General features: G+C 40.5%; 1 pseudogene; it reads left to right on the top strand.

Annotated features, from left to right (window-relative positions):
• The first annotated feature begins 1,466 nt into the window (after positions 1-1,466).
• Positions 1,467-1,564, top strand: LOC123325619 (annotated as a pseudogene).
• The last annotated feature ends 11,252 nt before the right edge of the window (positions 1,565-12,816 follow it).

Here is a 12,816-nt window from a genome sequence, read left to right as displayed (position 1 = left end):
TTCCTTCCTTCCTTCCTTCCTTCCTTCCTTCCTTCCTTCCTTCCTTCCTTCCTTCCATCCTTCCTTCCTTTGTCAGACCATTAGAGCACAACTGTGTCTGGCCAGCACTGAATTTGTTTCCATGAAGGTTTGAATCTGGAGGAGGAAAAGTAGCAGACATATTTTGGAAGGCGATGGATGAATAGGTAGTGTTTCAAAATATGTCATATATAGGGTAGTGTCCATCCACAGTAAACAATAAATGTTAGCCATTAACATGAACTCTGTGTTTATAGTTAAACAACAGAGTAACCACATAGAGAATTTTTCAATGACAATTTAATTCAAAATTCCACCAACCTCATCCATCACCAGTTTTCATTTTACATTCATTTATTTGTTCAAAAAATATTGATTGATTGATCTCCTACTATATTGCAAACAATGGCATAGACTATTTGCATGTTTTCTTCTCACTTCTGGGCATATGCACTCCTGATTTTTCGGAGTTAAGTATCCCATACAGAGGATTTCTCATGCTGTTACGTGTTCTTTACATTAACATTTTAATCAGTGGATATTATCCTTTCAAAATCATTTATTTGACCATTTTTCTCTTGTGGAATATGAAGCTTCTTTCCAAATTTACGATATTATAAAAAATGCAATAATAAGCCCCTGAGCATCTCATTTTTTCTTCCAATAATTTACAGGGATAAATTCCCCAAAATCTAAATACCAGGTTATAGGATATAAACTTTTTTGGGGGATTTTGATGCATCCTGCCAAATTTCTGAATCTTATACTAATTTACAATGATAATTTTCTTTATATCAGTCACATTCCATTGCCACCTTCATGAAGACATTGATTACTAGATGGAAAATTGAGGAACACTCCAGCCTCATCAAGAACGTATACATAAGCCATTTCTTACACGGGTTATCTTCCAGATGGCATAACCCATTCATTGTATAAATAACTTGCACGGAGCAAGAAAGGCATTTCCCTGCTCCCCAGAGTTTTAGCGCCTCCTTACTTCCTTAGTCCTTATTCCTTAAGCCAGTTTCTTTTTTTTTTTTTAATTTAAGATCTTATTTATTTATTTGAGAGAGAGGAGAGGCGAGAGAGAGAGCATGAGCAGGGGGGAGAGGGAGAAGCAGGCTCCCCGCAGAGGAGGGAGCCTGACATGGGGCTGGATCCCAGGACGCTGGGATCATGACCTGAGCCGAAGGCAGATGCTTAACGGACTGAGCCACCCAGGTGCCCCCGCTTAAGCCAGTTTCTATACCTAAATCCGCCCCTCTCCTTTGGCATTACAGAATGTCACAAATGGAAGAAGCCTCAAATATCCCTTCATTTTAGAGTTAAGGACTCGAAGAGTCAGGGAGATTGTGAACTACTTCAGATCACAGACTTAGTGGAGAGATCTGGGACGAGATCTTCGGCATAAAGCTGATTGATACCGCTGTCAGAAAATATCAAGGGGGGTGGCCCATATACTAATATAGGAAAGAAAAAGAAAAAATCAGCATGGCCTTTGGGCAGGTATGACCTGAACATTAATGAAGTGTTCTAAATTGTACTCCCTCCCTAACGTGTGCATGGCATTTCATGTGCACCCTGTTATGGAAAGCCGTGGAATTACTACCCAGCCCAGGGAGTGCCGCCGTTGCTGGTGCCCTTCGAAAGTAAAAGGAAGGTTACCGTCCCAGAAGGGGAATTAGGAAGCATCAAAATACAAAGGATGGGGCGCCTGGGTGGCTCAGTTGGTTGAGCGGCTGCCTTGGGCTCAGGTCATGATCGCAGGGTCCTGGGATCGAGCCAGCATCAGGCTCCCTGCTCAGCGGGGAGTCTGCTTCTCCCTCTGACCCTCCCCGCTCCCATGCGTGCTCTCTCTCTCTCTCTCTAATAAATAAATAAAATCTTTTTTTTAAAAAAAAACAAAACAAAAACAAAATACAAAGGATGAGCTCTTCCAGAGCATTAAGACTAACCTCTTTAGCTTACAGCATACAAAGTGCAGTGTGACTGACCAACCCCATACCCTGAGCTCTGGATCCAGTCATTCTCTCTCCAGCATTTCTTAAAACAGCTCCATGTTCCCCCGACACATACCGCTATTTTATGTCTTTGTGCCTTTGCCCCTGTTGTTCTCATAGCCTGAAACAAACTTAGCCCCCGTCTTGCTAGCTAATTTTGACTCATCTTTCAAGACTTATTAATGGAGACAATGCCTCTTGCAGGAAGTCTTCCATGATGCCTCCAGGCTGCAATAACTAGCTATTCTCTCAGTTTATAAAGGACCTGTGCATTCTTTTATCACACTGGGTTGAGAATATTTGTTTCTGTGTCTGTCTCCCTCACTAGACTAAGCTGATCAAGATCAGGATCTGGGACTTATTTTCATATTCCCAATGCTGAGTACACAGTAGACATTTCATAAATATTTATTGAACTGAAATACTTAAAATATTTGAATAAGAATTTTGTGAAAACCCAAAAATCCATTGAAGGTGGTCTGTGTATAGCACAGGAAAATGTGACTAGAATGTAATTCTTACATAGAATACTTAGATCAATTTTGTTGTATTACTGGGCAGGACAGAATGTGTTGGCAAGAAAGAGGTGGTGTATTTGGCCTCGAAATAGGCCAACAACAATAATTTCTCAAAAATGTAAATTGTTAATATCATCACCATCAATCCCTCTGGGATCTTCTAGAAGTACCCTTTCTTAAAGTTTCAACCTCTCCTTCTCTACTAGTTCTTTTCTGCTTAACTTACGAATTCACTCAGATCTTTCACATCCTTAAAAACCCTTCTTCAGACCTTGTGGTCCCATCTATCATTTTTCTTCATCCAGTTTTCTCCATCATTCTTCAGTCCCCTGCAATATAGCTTCTACTCCTTCCCCTGATGCTGAAATTGCACCGGCCAAGTAAGATTACAATTGACCCCCAAAATGAGTATTGAGCTGGTACTTCTGTCGACTTTTCCATCATGTTGGACACTATTGATGCCTTTCCTATAATTCTCACCTTCCTTGACAATGTGCCGCCATGATCTGCCCCCTCTTACTTAGACGTTGTATCACTTCCTTATGACATTCTCTTGAATGATGGTGTTCCCCATGTTCTGTCTTTCTCAGTTTTCCATTCTCATTTATACCAATTTCATTTTTTTTTTTTACCCACCATATCTTGTGGCTCTTTCAAAAAATAAAGATACTTGAGGGGCGCCTGGGTGACTCAGTTGGCTAAGCATCCAACTCTTGATTTTGGCTCAGGTCATGATCTCAGGGTTGTGCGATCCAGCCCCACATCGGCTACACACTCAGTGGGGAGTCTGCTTCTCTCTCCACCCCCCTCCCCTGTCCCTCAGCCCCTCCCCTTGCTTGTGCTCTCTGTCTCTCAAAAATAAATAAATGAATAATAAATAAAGATATTTGAGAGAAAGGAACCCTTGTGAACTGTTGGTGGGAATGTAAATTGGTACAACCACTATGGAAAATAGTATAGAGATTTTTTGAAACACTTAAAATAGAACTACCATTTGATCCAACAATTCCACTTCTGGGTATATATCTAAAGGAAATGAAAAAAGCATCTCAAAGTGATATCTGCACTCCCATGTTCATTGCAGCATTGTTCACAATAGTCAAGATATAGAAACAACCTAAATATATGTCAACAAATGAATGGATAAAAAGATGTGATACATATAAAATATAAATATAATGGAATTATTATTCAGCCATCAGAAAGAAGGAAATTCTGCCATTTGTGACGTGGATAGACCCTGAGGGCATTATGTTAAGTATGATAAGTCAGGCAGGGAACAACAAATACTGTATGATATCACTTATATGTGGAATCTAAAAAAGCCAAACTCAGAACCAGAGTAGAATGGTGGTTACCATGGTGGCAGGGGTGAGGTGGGGGATTGAGGGGGTGAGAGATATTGGTCAAAGTGTACAAACTTCCTTTGTAAGACAAGTAAGTTCTGGGGATCTAATATATAGCCTGGTGATTATAGTTAGCAATACTATTATATATTTGAAAATTGCTAACAGGGTAGATCTTAAATGTTCTCACTACAAAAAAAGAAATGGTAATTATGTGACATGATGATGATGGAAGTGTTAACTTAATGTTATGGTGGTAATCATTTTGCAATATATAAGTGTAGCAAATCGATGTGTTGCACACCTTAAATTTACACAATGTTATATGTCAATTATATCTCAATAAAGCTGGGGGCAGAAAGCTGGAATATTTTAGGAAAAATGAATAGACTGAACAAAACAAAGAAGCAGAAAATAGAAAATCCAGAGAATGTGGAGAAAGGTAGATAGGAGCCTCCCAGAGTAATTCTATGTTGGATCCTAACAGAAAATCAAGCTGGAAAAGCAATGTGGGATCAGGCAGGAACCGATATGCATGTGCTAAAGTACCTGTATTATTAATCTTTGTAACCTCTTGCCTAGATTAGGAGCATGACTTAAAAATTGCCTTGTCTCAAATTTCACCTCCCTCTAGGCTCCACATTGCCATTAATTATAAAACAAACCTAAATTGGTCAGTTTAACACTTCATTTTAAAAAAATGTATTAGATGCTCCTGAAAACTACAGCTATCTTTTGTCAATACCTAACGCAATGTCAAACATAATCAGCAGTCAATCAGTGTTTGTTGCATGATGACAGACTGAATGAAGTAATAATAGACCAAGTAGGAGAAAGACTAGTCAAAATTATGCAATATTCTCAAAGAGTACAAGAAGTGGTATAAACAGAAGAGTTATACATGGAAAGTTTGATAGCACTTTTTAAAAAGATTTTATTTATTTATTTTAAGATTTTATTTATTTGACACAGAGAAAGAGAGAGAGAACGCACACAAGCAGGTGGAGTGGGAGAGGGAGAAACAGGCTCCCCACTGAGCAGAGACCCTGACATGGGGCTCGATCCCAGGACCCTGGGATCATGACCTGAGCTGAAGACAGATGCCTAACTGACTAAGCCACCCAGGCACCCCTTATTTATTTATTTAGAGAGAGCACACACAAGTGGGGGTAGGGGCAGAGGGAGAGGGAGAGAGAGAATCCCAAGCAGACTCTGTACTGAGCACAGAGCCCAACGTGGCGCTGGATTCCACAACCTGGAGAGCACCACCAGAGCCGAAATCAAGAGTCAGACACTCAACTGACTGAGCCACCCAAGCACCCCATTTTATGACACTTTTAACCAGCATTAGAAGATTATTTTCTGATGTTGGTTTAATATCCTCCCATTTCTCTTTTTGAAGTTTTATCCTGTTGATTTAGTAGACCTCTCTCTCTCTCTTTGTCTCTCATAGTACAAAAGCAAATCTGGCCCAGCCTGGGATGAATCATCATGAATTGTGATGAGTTGGTCTAGACTAAAGTAGATTTATTTATGGATTTACCAGTAAATGGTTGATTGGCTATGATTTAGCTTTAGCCCCTTAATTTTGCCTTTAAGTAGTTATTACAGAAAGAAAGAAAATTTTCAGACAGATATTTTATTGTTTTTGTTTGTTAGTTTTGATCTCTCAAAAGTAGCTGTTTTTTTGGAGAATTTTTATAATTTATGCTACTGTTGAGGAATTCTTCAGCAAATGAAGTTGTGTATTTTTCATCTTTTTTCTTTCATGTGTGTTCCATTTAGACCAGGAAATTGACATTTCAGCCCAGAAGACTTAGGCCAGATGTTAGTCCACTGGCTGAAAGATGGATTTCCTGCCCTAATAGGTGACCTCTGAAAGCAAAATAGGCTTTTTCTTAATGGATAGACTGTCCAAATGACCTCATTTCTAGAACAAGTGTCCTTTGTTCAGTGTCTCTTTGCTATTGGGATCAACATCATCTGATTTTTGAGAACATTCATTAGATAAAGAGTAGCTAGCACCTAGTTGTTTCATTTATAAGGCATAGGGAAGAAATTATGCCCGGACAATCCATTTTTTGTTCCTTTAAACATATTTGTGTTCATTGAGAGGGAAATAGTGCAGAAAATCTGGTGCCTGCTTACCCATATTAATATTTCTTTTAGACTTCAAACCTATTCAGGCCAGCGCTGATCGTAGGAGCACAGCATGTTATATGCCTCCCTAAACAGGGAAGTGTTTCTCTAAGCTTGACCAAGGCACTATTTAAAGAAGTAGCTATGACCCCAATGTCCTGTCGTTCAGATTTCTGTCTCCATATGTGAGAAGCTCATTGAGACATTCCCATGGCGCCACCTCTCTTGATGAGTTCTTCACCAAGTTCATTTATTTATATCTTCAATTGTATAAGGCAGCTCAGAAAAACTGAGATAACTGAGCCTTTGTGTGTGTGTGTGTGTGTGTGTTCACGTGCACATGCCCTCATGCCTCTGTGTGTGTGTCACAGGAAGTGCAGTTTGAAAGAAAGTACCCAAGAGGGGACAATGGCCTTGAATGACGAGGGGGAAACCGTAGGATTGACTATACATGGAAAGGAGGGGAGTCAGATTGCGTGAGAAGGAAGATAACGTGTTTCTAAGATTCTAAAATGATAGAATTTTATAGCTGAAGGGAAAGTTGAGGGTTTGTTTTTTGTTTTTTGTTTTTCTCTTCCAGGAACGGGAATGGGAGTGTTTCTTTTTAATAGCTAGCAGATAAATTTTACTACTGTTAAAATCTTGCTCCTTGTGATCTGCAGTGTTGGCTTCTTCACAAAAGACATAGAACAGAGTCAAGCAGAACCATAGAGAGAGTTGACATCAGCCTGGGCAGTACATCTAAGACTCATGGTTCTCCCTCAAGTAATTTATATAGTAAATGCGTGACTCTTTAAAAAACTGAGTGGTAAAAGGATATCACGCTTTTCCTTTCTTTTAATGAGTCAACATGAATTTCTTTTTTCAGAATGCTAGACACAACTCAGTGCTCCCCTCTTTTTTAAATAGTCATAGGCAAGTGTCTGTAATCATAAGTTATTTTTGGTTGTGGTTCAACTGAAGTATTTTGGCTAATACTTCAATTCCAGATAAGATTGTAATAATCTATGGTTACCGGGATTAATTATGTGAGGATCTTTTGTCCCACGTACATAATATTATGGGACTTCAAAGAAGGAGAGTAACAGTTTTAACTGGAAATTTTTAATTTAATGGAAAAACCTTATTTTTCACAAGTGTGTTTAAGCAATAGGGACAGCCAAGTAGGCATTCTTACAGGGTAAAGTTTATAAAATAGACAAGACTGATGAAGCATTTTGGTTGGTGGATGATACTTCCCAGCTATGCTTTTAAGCCTTTCCTTGCATAATTTGGAAATATTTAACATAATCTCTGGTCTCTTATTAGCACATTCTTTTTTTTTTTCTTAACACTCTCCTATGCTAAAAAGATGAATAGAAAAGAGTATGATTCCAAAGACATTCCCTCTCCATCCTTCCTGTTTTCTTCTCTTAGGTATCAAGTTGCTCTCACAAAACCAGGAGAGAGTCTCCACAGGACACTGTGCTCATATTAATTCAGAAGTAGTTTTATGAGTTGGAGTCTTTTGGTTCTTTGCCTTGAACATCGTGAATTCCCTATTGGCAGCCCACTAGAATTGTTTTAGCTTCTTGTCTCTAAGGTGCCTTACTGAATAGTTCACAATCCTAGTATTTTAGAATTATAAATGGCTTTAGAAATTATCTAGTCTGACCCTACTATGTAGAATGAAAACTCAGTCATGGTACTCTTATGCCTGATGGAATAATTCCCAGGCAGACCCTCGGTGCTTACACAGCATTAGCACAGATAACAACCTAACTGGCTAGGCTAGTAACATAGCTTATCAGAGTGGAAGAAGAGATTTCAGAGAAAAGCATTTATAGCCCTGCATCCTTTTTTTGCTTATTTACCTTCTCTCCCTAGCCTGCGATCTGTCTTGACTTTGTTTTAATTCCTCTTTAGTTTGCTCTGAGCTCTTTTCTCATCTCTCTTACCGAATATTTTGAGATGAAGAGGCTTTTAAACAGGTAATGCTTAAGCAGGAGCTTGGCTCACCTTTAAGGCATTTGTGAAAAAAATTGTTTGGGATTATTGTCAGGGGGAAAAAATGTTGTAGCATTTCAGTCTTTCCTTAAAGTTAGATCCCCGAGGCATTGTGGAATGCCCCCATTTGGAGTGCCAGAGAGGGCTGCTGATGGTAGGCAAATATTAAATGAGCTTATCTATTTTCATTGCTCAATTTCAGAAGGCAGTATGGTAAAAACTAAATTGGGCTATTTATAATTTTTCAGACTTAATCTCTGCCTAATCTTACATTTTCTGTGCAGAATATTTGTCTTAAAAAAAACCAACCCAAGTATTTAAATGAAGCTCTGTTCCTAGAACATGTACTATCTTATGGATAATACATTTTAATTCCAATATTTAATTGCCCTTTAAAACCAACTATCTGATTTGGGGATCTCCATTCACTTATGACAGTTTCTTTTACCAATTAATTTTATTTTCTTTTTACCAATTAATTTTTTTAAAGCCATCTACTGGTACGGTTTTTCAATATATTATATTATATTTATTTATTTATTATTATTATTTTTTTACTTAAAAAAAATTTTTTTTTTTTAAGATTTTATTTATTTATTTGTGTGAGAGAGAATGAGAGAGAGCACATGAGAGGGGGGAGGGTCAGAGGGAGAAGCAGACCCCTTGCCGAGCAGGGAGCCCGATGTGGGACTCGATCCAGGGACTCCAGGATCATGACCTGAGCTGAAGGCAGTCGCTTAACCAACTGAGCCACCCAGGCGCCCGTATTTTATTTATTTTTTTAAAGATTTTATTTATTTGAGAGAGAGAGAGAGACTGAGAGAGAGCACACAAGCAGGGCAGAGGGAGAGGGACAGACTCCCCACTGAGCAGGGAGCCTGATGTGGAACTCCATTCCAGGACCCCTGGGATCATGACCTGGGCTGAAGGCAGATGCTTAACCCACTGAGCCACCCAGGTGCCCAATATATTATATTTTAAAACTTCACATTTCCTCAGCAGTGTGTTCTTTTTCCTTATTCTGACATTTCCATAGTTCCAAATGGCACTCCAATGTGAGCAGAGATCACAATCACCTTGGTGGGAGAGGGCAGGGGGCTTGTTAAAGTACAGATGACTGGTCCCACTCCCAGAGTGTCTCATTCTGTAGGCTTGGGGCGGGACCCAGAAATGTGCATTTCCAACAAGTTCCTAGCAATGCCAGTGCTTCTGTTCTTAAGTCTACATGTTGAGAAGCAGTGATCTAGATAAAATATTGTAAAAGGTGCTGGTGGTACTATTGACTAAGACAGTGGCAGTGGAGATGGAGAGAGGTGGATGAGTTTGACAAGTATTTCGGAAGTAGAACCAACAGGGCTTATCCATGGTTTAGACAGGAGTATTGGTAAGCGAGGGGAAGGACTCAAGCAAGTCTCTTGACTTTGGTAGCTTGAACAAATACATGGATGTATCAAGTACAGAAATAGGAAATGAGCAGGGTGGGAGGGTTAGATTGTGGTGAGAAATCATAAACTCCATTTAAATATTTTTAAAATGTCAAGCGCAATGCCTGACCTAGAGTAGATTTGCAGTAAATGACAGATGTTGTTCTTGCTGTTCTGAATACCTTGACTATAAAAACTGACCAGTCCTCATCACCCCACCCTGCCAGAGGTGACCTCCCCAGTCCTTTAGTCAGCAACCACATTCCAAGACTAAGAATTATTCCTTTGTGTAAGATTCAGGTGTGAACAGGAAATTTCCTGCTTATAGCTATCACCTCATGGTATGAGTGGATAGAGGAAGGAAAAGCAAAGGGAGGGAAAGGGGAGAAAGGTTCTTATTAATAGAGAATTATTGCTCTCATTATTACAGATAACCTCAAAACAATCATATTACATAGGTGGAATTATCCCACTTTACAGATGAAAAAGTAACTTGCCCAATGTCTTATAAAAACTTGAGTGAAAATTCAAACCCAGCTCTGTCCTGACCCCATTATATTTGGGCTTTCTACTCCAAACTCCACCTTTAATGCCAAGCAATAGACTGCTTATCTTTCTTATGTCAGAATGACGACCTAAATAGGCTGCAGGCAACACTCTACAATTTCTAGACTAGTGACTTTTAACCTTTTAAGATCCTGACTCATAGCAAGAACCACTTTTTACACAGCAAGCCATATTTACATTTGTACATACATGCCTGTATATATATACATGTTACACATACATATGTGCAACAATGACTAATTTTCAAGAAATAACAGTGAGATAGGTATTATCAATATTAACTCTCTATGAATACATTCTGATACATTCATTGCAATAAATATTTATTAGGACTCACAGAATTGATTTCACAATCAACTTTTGGGTCTCCACTAGATTTCTGGAAAATCTTCTAGATCCCTGTCTTTCCTTGGAACTCACCAACACCATAACAATTCCAATTAGCTAGATGAGATAGAGCCCTGATGGAAAGGGAGAAAGGAGAGAGTAGGATTCCCTCATGGGATGTAATTCTATTATAAAAAGCTCTTAGTAAATGGGACTGTATGGGATCTGAAATAGTATGATGATGATCATGACGTTGATGATCATTCTTTTACATTTTGTTTAAAAGCCCCTAAAGAAATTTTTGAAAGTAATGACTAACATTAACTAAAGGAGAAAAGACTCAAATTTTGGAGAAGTAATTGGACTCATTTTGAGTATACACATTATGGAGTTGAGATTAAAGAGGTTCAGCTTCATTTTTTAAATGGTCAACAAAATTATTCATGTGGTAGAAGTTGAATAGTGACTCCTCCTCAAAAGGTCTTACTTATCTATAGACAGCAAAATTATAGGTATCAACATCCCCCCCCAACCCCACCAAATATTACTTATCTCATTTCCCTATATATTTATTAGGAAGCATCGAGAAAAGGAACTTAAATATCTAGGGTAGGTTGATTTCTAGAAGTACCAAAATGCTGGTTAAGGTTTAATTATATTGATAGGTGTATATGTGTTGTTAAAAAGTACCTATCTTTAGATGACCTTGAAATATAATACCACCTCTGAGGAGTCGGGGGGCAATTAGTGAGGTCTTGCCTCATCTGGGATTGGGAAACTATAGCATAGAAAGGTTAAATGCTTTGCCCCTAGGTCTTCTGATGAGCCAAGAAGAAAGAGTCATGATTGGTGCTGGAGACTTAGCCTTCTCCCAGCCCAGCATCTCAGAGCGTGCATCTGGTATACCTCTGGCATCAACACAGGAAAGCATCAGGCCTGGCCATGTTGCTTAAGTGCCCAGCACTCTCCACACTTCAACATGATGCCTACTTACTCTCAAGGGAAAACTTTCTCATTCTCTTTCTTTCTTTTCAAAAATCAGGGATTTTCATCATCAGGGATTATACTGCTAAGTTTAATTACTTTGGGAAAAGTTTTTTCAGTTTTGAACTTTCCTGTAAGGGCTATTCACCCATTTGCATTGATAGGTGCTCCCAGTAATTATTGCTTCAGGAAGTGGATTTCAAGGACATGCTCTTATTCCCCTCCTTTTATGTGGACTCAGAAGGAAAAACAAAACGAAAACCGGGAGAGGCCTCTAAAGCAAGCAAGGACTCTCTCCCTAGGGCATCTCACCTGCTTTTTTTTTTTTTTTAACCAATCAGCCCGTTCACATAGGGGCCCTTTCCTTGTGTTTCTTAACTGTTTCATGAAGTGATCAATCTCCAAATCAGATGTGACGTGTATTGTCATCTCCCAGAGAAAATTCTCTGAGTGGGTTTTAAAGAACGAATCCCAAAAAGATAAATACCTCTACAGGGCTATTTCCCTCATAAAATAAATCCGTCATGGATCTCGTCCTTGGAAAAACAGACACACGGGACCCCGAGTGTGTGTTGGCTAAATGGTTACAACCGTAACATTTAGTTTTGAAAACAGCCCCTGCCTATGCCCTCACTGTAAGGCAACCATTAAAACCCAAAGCGCATTTCCCCTAAATAGCTGAAACCCCTAGCAATGGAGTGCATTGTGGGCACCCAGGAACCAGACCGTTCCGCTCATAATAAAAACGGTACACACAATGGCTCGTGCCCAAGCTTTCACACTTGTTTTGGCAAGTCTTGGCTGACAGCCACAGACTTGTGTTTCCTTAGGTCGCTTGACTTCACGAGGGGCGAGGTGCGGAGTGTATAACGACACCGACGACTCGGGAAACTCTTTCGGCGGGAGCAGCTTCCAGATCCCACTTTCTCGAGTTTCTGGGACCGAAAATGCCTCCGTGAAGGGCGCGATTGGGAGCTCGGGCAGGCGGGAGACGCCGCGCCGCTGCTCTTTCAACAGGCGATTTGTTCTCCCGTCTGTGGCTCATTTCCATGCAAAGAGCCTGACATCAGAGCACCTTTTGTTGCTAAACGCTTTCTTTAGCATCGAGGGGAGAGAGTCATGTGGAGCTGGAAGAGCTCATTTTCGAGAGAGGGGTCCCGAGGAGCGCCCGCCCAGGGGCAGAGGCACCGCGCTCAGCCCAGCGGGGCCCTGCCCAGACTTGCTGGAAGGAATGAGTCTCGTGCCTTAGTTAGCTGGTCCCGGTCGCAGGAAGAAACGCCTGTGCAGCGGCTTTAATTGCTGCAGGGCCGCCGGAGTTCCCCGCCGTACAAGTCGGTGGTGCGGACTTTGCCTTCGGCTACCCCGCGGCCGCGCCGAGCTGGGGTGGGAAAGTTTCTGGAGTTGTCAGTCGCGCGGTCCGCCGCCACCTAGAGCCGAGGTGCGGGCGCCTGCGAGGGGGCCCCCGCGGGGTCGCCGGGGCGGCCGGGGCATGCGGCGCGGGGGC

The sequence above is a fragment of the Neomonachus schauinslandi genome, chromosome 8, assembly GCF_002201575.2.
Source record: "Neomonachus schauinslandi chromosome 8, ASM220157v2, whole genome shotgun sequence".
NCBI lineage: Eukaryota > Metazoa > Chordata > Mammalia > Carnivora > Phocidae > Neomonachus > Neomonachus schauinslandi.
This window is presented reverse-complemented; position numbering and strand designations above follow the sequence as displayed.